The sequence below is a fragment of the Anolis sagrei genome, chromosome 6 (assembly GCF_037176765.1).
Source record: "Anolis sagrei isolate rAnoSag1 chromosome 6, rAnoSag1.mat, whole genome shotgun sequence".
In the NCBI taxonomy this organism is placed as follows: domain Eukaryota; kingdom Metazoa; phylum Chordata; class Lepidosauria; order Squamata; family Dactyloidae; genus Anolis; species Anolis sagrei.
The window spans coordinates 129662252-129675250 of record NC_090026.1 but is presented as its reverse complement, the minus strand read 5'-3'; positions in this window follow the sequence as shown (position 1 = coordinate 129675250).

Sequence of the window (12999 nt, the reverse complement as noted above, 5' to 3'; positions counted from 1 at the left end):
AACATGAGAACATTCACATGATTAATTAAAGACTGTTTATAATCATGTTACATTCAATGTAGAAATTCTTAGAATATAGAAATTGTGATTGGCAATCTACAGTTTTTGTAATAATTGGGATTTATAGTTCACCTACAATCAAAGAGCATTCTGAACTCCACCAACAATAGAACTGAACCAAAGTTGGCACACAGAACTCCCATGACTAGAAAATACAGGAAGGGTTTTGTGGGCGTTGACCTTGAGTTTGGGAGTTGTAGTTCACCTACATCCAGAGAGCACTGTGGATTCAGACAATGATGGATCTGGACCAAACTTGACATGAATACTCAATATGCCCAAATGTGAACACTGGTGGAGTTTTTGGGGAAAATAGACCTTGACATTTGGGAGTTGTAGTTGCTGGGATTTATAGTTCACCTGCAGTCAAAGAGCATTCTGAACCCCACCAACGATAGAATTGGGCCAGACTTGGCACACAGAACTCCCATGACAGAAACAGACAATACTGGAAGTGTTTGGTGGGAACTGACCTTGAGTTTTGGAGTTGTAGTATTTACATTATGAGTTATGAATCATAATGTAAATATCTGATATGCAGGATGTATTTGCATTCACTGTATAGTTCACCTACAGTCAAAGAGCATACTGAACTCCACCAACAATAGAATTGAACCAAGCTTCCCACACAGAACCCTCATGACCAATAGAAAATACTGTATTTTTGATGGTCTTTGGAGACCCCTCTGACACCCCCACATGACCCCCTCAGGGGTCCCGACCCCCAGGTTGAGAAACACTGGTGTACTCCCTGAATTGCTACCAGAGGGTTCCCAGGATTTGGGGCTTGAAAACAACTGGGCACCTGGCCCAGCTGCAAAACTTAATGAGCAAATAGATATGCAGCAGGAGATTAGTCAAAACAGACAGGCCGAACAGTGCCTTCGGTGTTCTGCCAGGCTCCGACAGAAAAAGATAAGGGGATCTCAAGTAAAATGAAACCAATTCCTGAGTGCGTGAAATAGCTTAATGGGGGGATAAAAGTTCAAAGTATTGGAAATATAGCCAGATGAAGCATTGTTGAAATCAAGTGTAGTTCTCATCCTTTGTTTCATGGAAGCTTTGCTTTGGAAGATTCTTGACTAAGTATTTCTTGGATTCTTGGAATGTAGGAATGCCTACTCGTGCCTTGGATTCATATTTCCTGTTTTCCTGAATTATATTAGAGAAGTGTGGACTTTGTTTTTACGGGGTTTGCATAACGTTACCCTGGACTATTTTTGTTTCTGCTTATCTTCAAACTTAATTGAATTTACCTATTTCTTTAAAGTGCTTTCTACTTGCTGCTTTTTAATTATCTTCAATAAATTATTTATTTATTTAGAGATTTTATAACCCGGTCTTCTCAACCTCTGAAGAGGGATTCAGGCCGGCTAACAACAGGAAATTCATACACAAATATGCTGAAACATATCAACACCATAATACGTTAAAAGAACTCCCATGACTAGAAAATACAGGAAGGGTTTTGCGGGTGTTGACCTTGAGTTTGGGAGTTGTAGTTCACCTACATCCAGAGAGCACTGTGGATTCAGACAATGATGTATCTGGACCAAACTTGGCATGAATACTCAGTATGCCCAAATGTGAACACTGGTGGAGTTTTTGGGGAAAATAGACCTTGACATTTGGGAGTTGTAGTTGCTGGGATGTATAGTTCACCTACAATCAAAGAGCATACTGAACCCCACCAATGATAGAATTGAACCAAGTCACAAATTCATCACCATCCGTCAGTGTGGTCAGCAGTTATTGACTCGATTATCATTCTGAGAATACCATGTTCCAGAGCCAAAAATTTACCAGCTTTCTGAAAGTCAGGAGGGATGGGGCAGATCTAATCTCCATCGGGAGAGAGTTCAGAGCTGAGGGGCCACCACCGAGAAGGCCCTGTCCCTCGTCCCCACCAGACACGATTGCGAAGGTGGTGGGGCCGAGATCAGGGCCCCTCCAGAAGATCTTAACAATCTTGATGGTTCATAGTCCTTCGGGAGATTTTGCGGGGTATAAATAAAGTTAATAATAATTAATAATAATAATAATAATAATAATAATAGGGGAGAATCCGTTCGGACAGGTAATAAAAGGATTGTTTTCCAATCAACAGTGTGGTGTTTACAGTCAGCAGTCTTTTCCTGTCCTGGAGTGCAACAATGGGGCGTATCCACACCGCACGGTTATTGCACTTGGATCCCATTTTCATTGCCTTGGAACCCTAAGATTTGATGATAATGAGGCAAGGACCTATCATTCTAGCTCTGCTGCTCCTCTCGGTCACTGGTTGAGGTTCCGGGTTTTAGCCTGCCACTTTTGGACTCTTGCTTGCTGAGTTGTTCCTGCAAGTATCTCTTGTGTCCGGTTCGGGGCACTACTATTCAAGAGAGATATTGACAAGCTGGAATGTGTCCAGAGGAGGACAACTAAAGTGATCAAGGGTCTGGAGAACAAGCCCTATGAGGAGCGGCTTAAGGAGCAGGGCATGTTTAGCCTGAAGAAGAGAAGGCTGAGAGGAGATATGATAGCCATGTATAAGTATGTGCGAGGAAGCCACTTTTGTCACCATCATCTTGTATGTATTTTTCCTTTGTTTAGGATGCCAATGAAGCCATGTTGGAGCCAAGGTCAAGGATCTCCAAAGCCTGGTGGAAGAAGTGGTTAACAGAGGGCTAGAAAGGACCTTCGAGGATTTGGTCACATTTCCCTCTGAGTGGTGCTGAAACCGAAAACATCTCCACCACCTTCAAATCCACGTGGTTATGAGACCCTCAATTCATTGGACACCTTTCCTACCAAACGCCTTGCTTCTGATCTTTTCCTTTCTTCTTGATGCCAGGTTATGGGGCGTATCCACACCGTGTGGGTACTGCACTTGGATCCCCTTTTCATTGACTCGGAACCCTAGGATTTGTAGTTTGAGGCATGATTGGAATTCTAGAGCTCGATGGCAGAGAATATGAAGATCTTCACCAAACTACATATCCCAGGGTTAGGTGGAATGGAGAGAGGGCAGGTGAAATACTATCAAACGAATTAGCACCACTTTGTTGTTGGAGTTTTAGTTTGATGGGCTTGAGCCTTCTCTGCGAAATGGCGCTTGTTCCTCACCAAACTACAACTCCCAGGATCCCATAACATCGAGTAATATGAGTCAATGTGGTGTCAAACTGCATTGATTTGATAAAATGGAATTGAAATTGTCTAAATCTGGAATAGCTATTGTTTGTGTTTCCCGCTTCTTGCAGCCACTCCCGGATGATAAACAAACGTATATAATTGAGTGTCTCTTTGATTTATTGCACAGAGACTTTGATTCTGCCTGTCTTTTCTCCTAGCAATAAACACCATGCTTTTCTACCCAATTGTGTGGTCTGTGTTTGCTTTGAGTGTTGGACTATCTATTCCTGACCTGGAATGACGCTGATTCCAGTTCTGGGTCCCACAATTGAGGAGGGATATGGACCAGCTGGAAGAGCATTTAAAGTCTTTCCAATTTGCATCGTTTCGGTCAGGTTGATTTTTATATTTCACTAGCTTTGGTACCAGTGCTTGATTGATTGATTATTTATTTATTTACATCATTTTTATCCCACCATTTCAGCCCGAAGGCAACTCAGAGTGGTGTACAGACCGTCAACAATTAGATGCCATATATATAAACATACATATATTGGTTAAAACGATTAAATTACATCCTAATACATACAAAAACTATAAAAGCTATAAAGGTCTATAAAGAACAGTGTTTTCCAATTCAATTCCTCATCTGTTTACATCGTCTTTAGCCGTTCCGAATTCATGTTCCAGTGGTATTTATTTCATCATGCTGAAGTTTCAAACACCTGCTCAAAGAGCCATGTCTTTTCCGAAAAGTCAGGAGGGAGGGAGCCGATCTAATATCCCCAGGAAGGGAGTTCCACAGCCAAGGGGCCACCACTGAGAAGGCCCTGTCACTCATCCCCGCTAGATGCGTCTGTGTGGCAGGCAGGATCGAGAGCAGGGCCTCCCCAGATGATCTTAAATGTCTAGAAGGTTCGTAGGAAGAGAAGCGTTCGGATAGATAAGATGGGCCAGAACCTTTTAGGTCTTTATAGGCTAAAGCCAGCATTTTGAATTGTGCCCGGTAGCAAACTGACAGCCAGTGGAGCTGGTGCAACAGAGAAGTTGTCTGCTCCCTGATTGAAACTCCCGTTAGTACTTATTTCAAGCATTTATATCCCCTCCTTCTCACCCCCGAGAGGGGACTCAGGGTGGCTTACAATAGGCAACCATTAGATGCCAGATGTTGAATTAACAAACGTAATTAAAACAGCCTTTAAAACAATAATAAACATTCAGATTTAAAATTCTAAAATACTGCCAGTTTAAAATCATGATCCAAGAGCAGTCCATTGCCGGTCGCATTTGTCAATCACATTTAAATCACTGTATCTATTGCTCAAAAGCTTGACCTCAAAGCCAGGTCTTGAGGGTTTTCTGGAATGCCAGGAGGGAGGGGGCAGATCTGATATCATTTGGGAGAGAGTTCCACAGCCAAGGAGCCACCCCTGAGAAGGCCCTGTCTCTCGTCCCCACTGGTCGCGCTTGTGAGGAGTGTGGGACCGAGAGTAGGGCCTGATGATCTTAGAGTCATGGCAGATTCTTAGAGGGAGATACGTTCGGACAGGTAAACTGGGCCGGAACTTTTGAGCTTGGTGTGCCAAAATTTGCCAAAAACCTGACCATAGCTTGGGTGGGGTGTCAACTTCGAGAAAAAATAAACGTAATTTTGCAATATTTAAATTAGAAAATAAGTTTAAATAAGAAAAATGTATATTCCATGCCGAGTTATGGAGTGAACAATGCTCGAATGTGCAGATGTTAAATTTGTAGAGCCTTTTACTAATTTAAGGATGGAATTAGATTGGCTCTTATAAGGTGTATTTCTCTGTATGTGGCCCCGTGTCATCAAAAATAGCCATGTGTGTCAGTGCTGACACGCGTATCATAGGTTCACCATCACGGGTTTAGGGCTTTATAGGCTCGCGCCAGCACTTTGAAGTGTGCTCAGAAACAGATTGGTAGCCAGTGGAGCTGATGTAAGAGGGGGGTTGTGTGCTCCCTGTACCCCACTCCGGTGAGCAATCTGGGTGCCATTCATTGGACTAGTTGAAGCTTCTGAGCAGTCTTCAGAGGCAACCTTAGCAAGCCAGACTTTGTCACGGTGGTCCACGCACTCGTTACATCCAGGATAGACTACTGCAACGCACTCTACATTGGGGAGATGCACCCTTTGGGTTTGGTTGCTTAACCAATTACAGAACCACCTGACAGTAGCATTTCCTAGCCCACATTTAATTAGTGTGCAAAGTTAATGCGGTTTGACACTATTTTGGCGTGCAATGTTCAGTGTTATAGAATCTGGGAATTGTAATTGCACCAGAAGGAGCCCCGGTGGCGCAGTGGGTTAAACCCCTGTGCCGGCAGGACTGAAGACTGACAGGTTGCAGGTTCAAATCCGGAGAGAGGCAGATGAGCTCCCTCTATCAGCTCCAGCTCCTCATGCGGGGACATGAGAGAAGCCTCCCACAAGGATGATAAAAAAACATCAAATCATCCGGGCGTCCCCTGGGCAACGTCCTTGCAGATGGCCAATTCTCTCCCACCAGAAGCGACTTGCAGTTTCTCAGGTCACTCCTGACACGACAAAAAAAATAAAAATTGCACCAGAGCTCTTTAAAGATCTTGTAAAACTACAACCTTCACAGTTCCATTGCTTAGATGCTTGTGATATGAAGTGTCTTTGGATGTAGAGGACTGTTGGAGTTGGCCCCACTTTAATAGTTGGGTTGTTGTGAGTTTTCCGGCCTGTATGGCCATGTTCTAGAAGCATTCTCTCCTGACGTTTCATCTGCATCTATGGCAGGCATCCTCAGAAGTTGTGAGGTCCGTTGGAAACTAGGAAAGTGGGGTTTATATATCTGTGGAATAATGTCCAGGGTGGGAGAAAGAACTCTTGTCTGTTGGAGGCAGGTGTGAATGTTGTCATTGGCCACCTTGGTTAGCATTTAATGGCATAGCAGTTTCAGGGTCTGGGTGCTTCCTGCCTAGAGGAATCCTTTGTTGGGTACTGATTAGCTGGCCCTGATTATTTCTTGTCTGGAATTCCCCTGATTTTGAGTGTTGTTCTTTATTTACTGTATTTACTTTAAAAATACTTTTTGAACATATTTTATTCTATCATTTCTTAAACATGTTACAAAGGTGCAATATGTTCTTGGGCATTTTAACATATTTTCGATGAGCCATGATTGGCGTCTGAGAGTACGCAGCACCAAGATTTTGAGATACATAGCAGGCAATGTAATCTAGTAATACATGGATATAAACAATGCATGACAGGTTTGGGAAGGGCAGACGGTTGATGTGGTTTGTGAGAGCCATGAGTTGGGAAATTCCGGTTTTGACATTATGAGCAAATGTCTTTCCAGTTTTGGGTAAAGCGGCAAAGGGTTTCCGGATAAAAGCCCAAAGCAAAGAGCTGGAAGGCTGCTTTAGAGACAGCTTGAGGAGGCATCGGAAGCATCTTAAAGGAAACCATGGGAAGGGTCTGGCTGGTGTTTTTGGCTTGTTATCTCCTCCTTTTGGCTACCATTTCTGGGACAGAAACCACAGGGCCACGGTCTGTGGAAACCACCCCAGTTTCGGCCACGGCTCCCGCGTTGGAAGAGACAGCATCCAACCATCTGGCTGTGAGTACAGAGTACGAATCCTTGGCTCAGTTTTGGAAGATACATTTCCATGTTTAGAAGGAAGTCACATTGAGGATGGGGAAAGCTCAATTTCTGGATTCACATGACAGGAAAAGAGATTCCACCTAAACATTAGGAGGAACTTCCTGACGGTTATCCACAGAGGAATATTCTGCCCTGAAGTCTCCTCCTTTGGAAGTTTTTCCTTTGGAGGCTGGATGGCTATATGTTGGGAGGGAGGACGGAAGGAGTGTGGTGGGGGCTCCTTCTTTGGAGGCTTTTAAGTAGAGGCTGGATGGCCATCTGTCGGGGTGCTTTGAATGTGCTTTTCCTGCTTTTGGCAGAATGGAGTTGGACTGGATGGCCCACCAGATCTCTTCCAAATCTAGGATTCTATGATTCTATGATGACGATGATGCAAGGACCCATCCACTTTTGGAATAATAATAATAATATTAATAATAATAATAATACATGCAGATCCCAGTATTATTCGTCGATACATCACACAGTCCTGGACACTTGGGAAGTGTCTGACGTGTGATCCAATTCAATGGCCAGCAGAGTGTCTGCTGTGGACTCATCTTGTTGTGTTTCAAATAATAATAATAATAATAATAATAATAATAATAATAATAATAACAATATGCAAGGACCTAATATCATGATGATGAAGATGATGCAAGCACCATCCTTCCTGCTCTTCTCCTCTCACCCACTTTTGATATTATAATAATATTAGCAATTTGGTTGTGTCAGGAGTGACTTGAGAAACTGCAAGTCACTTCTGGTGTGAGAGAATTGGCTGTCTGCAAGGATGTTGCCCAGGGGACGCCCGGATGATTTGATGTTTTTATCATCCTTGTGGGAGGCTTCCCTCATGTCCCCGCATGAGGAGCTGGAGTTGACAGAGGGAGCTCATCCACCTCTCCCAGGATTCGAACCTGCGACCTGTCAGTCTTCAGTCCTGCCGGCACAGGGGTTTAACCCACTGTGCCACTGGGGGCTCCGTATATTAGTAATAATACCATAATAATAATAATAATATCATGATGACAATGATGATGCAAGAGCTATCCTTCCAGCTCCTCTCAGCCACATTTGGAATAATAATAATAATAATAATAATAATATGATGATGATGATGATGATGGTGATGATGATGATTATCCAAGGACCCATCCCTTCAGTTCTTCTTCTTTCACCCACTTTTGAAATAATAATGACAACAATAACTACAACAACAATAATAACAATAATATGATTATTATGTTTACTTATAAATAAATAAATAAAATTTTTATGATAATAATATCATGATGATGATACAAGGGCCCATCCCTCCAGTTCTTCTTCTCTCACCCACTTTTGGAGTAATAATAATAATAATAATAATAAGGTGATGATGTTGATGATAACGCAAGGATCAATCCCTCCAGCTGTTCTCCTCTCACCCACTACTGGAATAAAAATAAGAATATCATAATTATTTATTTATTTACATCACTTATATCCCGCCCATATCAGCCCGCAGGCGATTCATGCATGATGATGATGATGCAAGGACCCATTCCTCCAGCTCTGTTCCCCCTCTCTTTCACTTTTGTTGATGGGGAGATATTGGAAATATATATTTATACTGATGCATATATTGTATGTACTTTACCAGCACTGAAATGCATAGAGATGTATAGAAAAATCAGGTTCTCTCTGTGTAAAAAAGCCAGCAGGACAGAGAAGGAATGGGTTGTTGTAGGTTTTTCCTACAAGATTGGGCCATATTCCCCGTTCAGTGGCACTGAAAACCCCCTTTCCCCCAGTTCCAACAGACCTCACTACTTCTGAGGATGCTTGCCATAGATGCAGGCGAAATGTCAGGATAAAATGCCTCTAGAACATGGCCATATAGCCCAGAAAAACTTACAGCAACCCAGTGATTTCGGCCATGAAAGCCTTCAAAAATACAGAAAAGGAATGTTAAAAGGGGGAGGAGGAGGGGGACATGTTATCTATACAGAGACTGGTACAACATAGCCTAGGCTATAGCTAAGTAAGGAGCCTATCCCCCCTCCCTCCTGACAGGTCAAAGTAGGCCCCTTGATTGATGAATGTAAGCTGTAAGCTGTATGCCGCTCTTTAGAAAGAAATACAGAGACATGCCTTTCACATGTAGGAAGATAGAATTTGATATTTCTATGATGCTAAAGTGACGCAGAGAATGATGTCAATGTATGTAGAAGCATGTTTCTTTGTTTGCCTGCATTTGAAGTGTATAAAAGACACAGTCAACACCTTTATTGGGCACTGTGGTTGCTTTTGGACACAGCTCCACTCCAGGGTCCCAGCTGGAAATAAAGCCGTGCTTTTCTTTCTCTGAAAAAGATCTCTCTTGATATTATCTCTCCTATCATGCTGCTACATTGTCACCATCATCTTATATGTATTTTTCCTTTGTTTAGGATGCCAATGAAGCCATGTTGGTGCCAAGGTCAAGGGTCTCCAAGGCCTGGTGGAAGAAGTGGCCACTGGAAAGCAAGAAGGGAGCAACGAAAGCACCTTGGAAGCTTGGGTCATACTCCCCTTTCAGTTGCGCTGAAAACAAAAACATTGCCTTCAAATTCCTACGGTCATGACAGCCTTGATGCATCGGACACCTTTCCTGCCAAATGCCTTGCTTCTGATTCTTTCCTTTGTAACGTTTTCTTGATATAAGGCTAAATCCAAGTTTGTCTCATGGGGCATATCCACATCTTCCCGTTATTGCACTTTGATTTGTTTTCATTGCCTTGGGATTTGTAATTGGAGAGGTGCTCGGAATTCCAGAGCTCAATGACAGAGAATACTAAGATCTTCACCAAACTATATATCCCAGGATTTGGTGGAATGGAGCAAGGGCAGGGGAAACACTGTCAAATGAATTGGCATCACTCTGTTGTTGGAGCTGGAGTTTGACAGAGTCTTGAGCCGTCTCTGCAAAACAGCGCTGCTTTCTCACCAAACTACAACTCCCAGGATCCCATAACATTGAGCAAAATGGAATCGAAATAGTATAAATCTGGATATGCTATTGTGTGTGTATAAAGTTCTCCCTCTTCTTGCAGTCACCTCTGGGTGATAAACAAAAGTGTCTATAACTGAACGTTTATTGTATAGTGATCCTTATTCCGTCTGTCTTTTCTCTTAGCAATAAACATTATGTTTTCCCACCCAATTTTGTGGTTTGTTTTTAGTGTATTAACTTGAGTGTTGGGCTATATCTTCCTGACTTGGAGTGAACTTGTGTCCAGTTTTGGGCCCCTCAGTTCAAGAAGGATATGGACCAGTTGGGGAGTGATGTGAATGAGGTTCAAGATGAGTTTCAAGATGGCAATGGTTTGGCCAGTGATATTGATGCAGAGAATGACCAGGAGATCCCTGTAGTTTCCCAGGAGAATGGCCCTGAGGGGTGTTGGGATTATGGTGTGCTTTCTGAATTGTTACCAGAGGGTTCCCATGAGAGAGAACAGGAAGATAGCTCAACATCTGTAGAAATTAATGAGCAAATAGATAATGAGCAAAGAGATAGAGAGATCGGTCAAAACAGGGGAGTCGTACAGAGGCTTAGGTGCTCTGCCAGGATCCGACAGAAAACAATAACAAAGCCTCAGCTAAAGAGAAACCAGTTTATTGTTGGGACTCAGCCTGTGATTGAACTCGAGCCTGTGCTTGAACCTGTGAATGTGTTTCAGTCTCCTGATGTTTCTGTGTCTAATGTGGGTCATGAGGAGGGAAGTCAGTCCCCTGTTGCTTCTGATGTGGGGGGATGCTGGGACTGACCCTGAGGTCCAAGATGGAGACATTTTGGTCAATGAGTTTCATGCAGACACTGACAGAGAGGCTTCGGTGCAAAGGGCAGATTCTCATGAGAATGTTTCTGTCAGGCCTTGGGAGAAAGGTTTACTCCCTCCATCTGTGAGCCATTCAGATTCTAGTTTGGAAAACAGTCTGACACCTGCTAAAGTTAATGAGGAATCAGATAAGCAGAGAAGGCGGCTGGAGATTAGCCAGAATTGACAAGAGGCCCAATGTTTACGTAGATCCAAAAGAATTCATCAATTAAAGTCAAATACTAAGGGAAAATGAAACCAGTTCTTGGGATTTAAGGTTTGCTGGTAGAAAATCTTGTCAGATCAGGCATCGTTTGGAAACCTAGCATAAGCCTCATGGAATTCCTGTTCAAGTGATCTCGTCTTCATGGTTGACTAGCCTTTCAACTTGACTAGCAGCATCTGGTTGGTTTTTGCTTCTTGGTTGATTCCTGTCCGGATTATCAGTGTCTTGGAATATTATTTTATGCTTTTTGAACATTGCTTTTGAATGCTATGTTTTGATGCTGTGTCTTCTTCCTGCCTTTAAATGCCTTATTGCTTTTTGGAATCTTATCAATCTTTACAAGCATTTATTTTTACTGTCTTTTTTTTGCTAAGCCTTAATAAAAAGGATTGTTCCTTCACTCAACATGTGGTGTGTTTATAGTCAGAGGGGCCATTTCCTGTTCTGGAGTGCAACATTTCTGACCACTAGTGATCTAGCTAACGAGGAGATAAAAGTCCCAAGTTTAGGATATGTAGTCAGATGAAGCATCATTTAGAATCAAGCTATGAAGCATCGTTTAGAATCAAGTTCTCGTCCTTGTTTCATGAAAGCTTGCTTTGAAGATTCATGCTGAAACACTCCTTGTTTCATGGTTTTGATTCCTGGATTTTATGATTGATTACCCAAGCCTTGGATCAATGCATTCCTGATTTTCTGGATTGTATTAGAGATGTGTGGACTTTGTTTTCATGGACTTTGCTGAACTCTACCTTGGACTTAATTGTTCCTGCTTATCTTCTTACCTAATTGGACTTACCTATTTCCTTAAAGTGCTTTTTTACTTTGCTGCTTTTTACTTATCTTCAATAAAAGGATTGTTTTCCTATTCAACATGTGGTGTTTAAAGTCAGAGGGTTATTCCTGTCCTGGGATGCAACAGTTCCTCCTTAAGATGCAAGATACTCCACTTTGGCAGGAAAAACGAAATGCAAAGGGGGAGGCCTGGCTCGAGAGCAGTACGTGTGAAAAAGATCTTGGAGTCCTCATGGACAACAAGTTAAACATGAGCCAACAATGTGATGTGGCGGCAAAAAAAGCCAATGGGATTTTGGCCTGCATTAATAGGAGCCTAGTGTCTAGATCTAGGGAAGCCATGCTACCCCTCTATTCTGCTTTGGTTAGACCACACCTGGAACATTGTGTCCAATTCTGGGCACCACAACTCAAGAGAGATATTGACAAGCTGGAATGTGTCCAGAGGAGGGCGACTAAAATGATCAAGGGTCTGGAGAACAAGCCCTATGAGGAGCGGCTTAGGGAACTGGGCATGTTTAGCCTGAAGAAGAGAAGGCTGAGAGGAGATATGATAGCCATGTATAAATATGTGAGAGGAAGCCACAGGGAGGAGGGAGCAAGCTTGTTTTCTGCTTCCTTGGAGACTAGGACGCAAGGGAACAATGGCTTCAAACTACAAGGGAGGAGATTCCATCTGAACATGAGGAAGAACTTCCTGACTGTGAGAACCGTTCAGCAGTGGAACTCTCTGCCCCAGAGTGTGGTGGAGGCTCCTTCTTTGGAAGCTTTTAAACAGAGGCTGGATGGCCATCTGTCAGGGGTGATTTGAATGCAATATTCCTGCTTCTTGGCAGAATGGGGTTGGACTGGATTGCCCATGAGGTCTCTCCCAGCTCTTTGATTCTATGATTCTAAGATCTCAGGACAGAGGCAGGCCTATGCAGGTGCCAACCAGTTAAGCAATACAAGCAGTTTTAAATACTGATGCATGAAAGACTCAATGGATGATAGACGGTTGATCTATGCGCAAGAATGGTGTTGTGGCTTATGAGAGCAATGAGTTGGGAAATTCTGGTTTTAACACTATGAGCAAAGAATCTTTCCGGTTTTGGCTAACTGTTTTCTGATAAAAGCTCAAAGCAAAGAGCTAGAAGGATGCTTCGGAGAGACATCCAGGTGCTTTTTCCTGTGTGCCGTGTCCACGAAACCATGGGAAGATTCTGGCTGATGTTTCTGACCAGTTACCTTCTCCTGGTGGTTACCATTTCTGGGATGGCAACCCCAGGGCTACTGTCTGTGAAAGCAACTCCAGTTTCAGCTGTTTTGGCTCCTGAATTGGAAG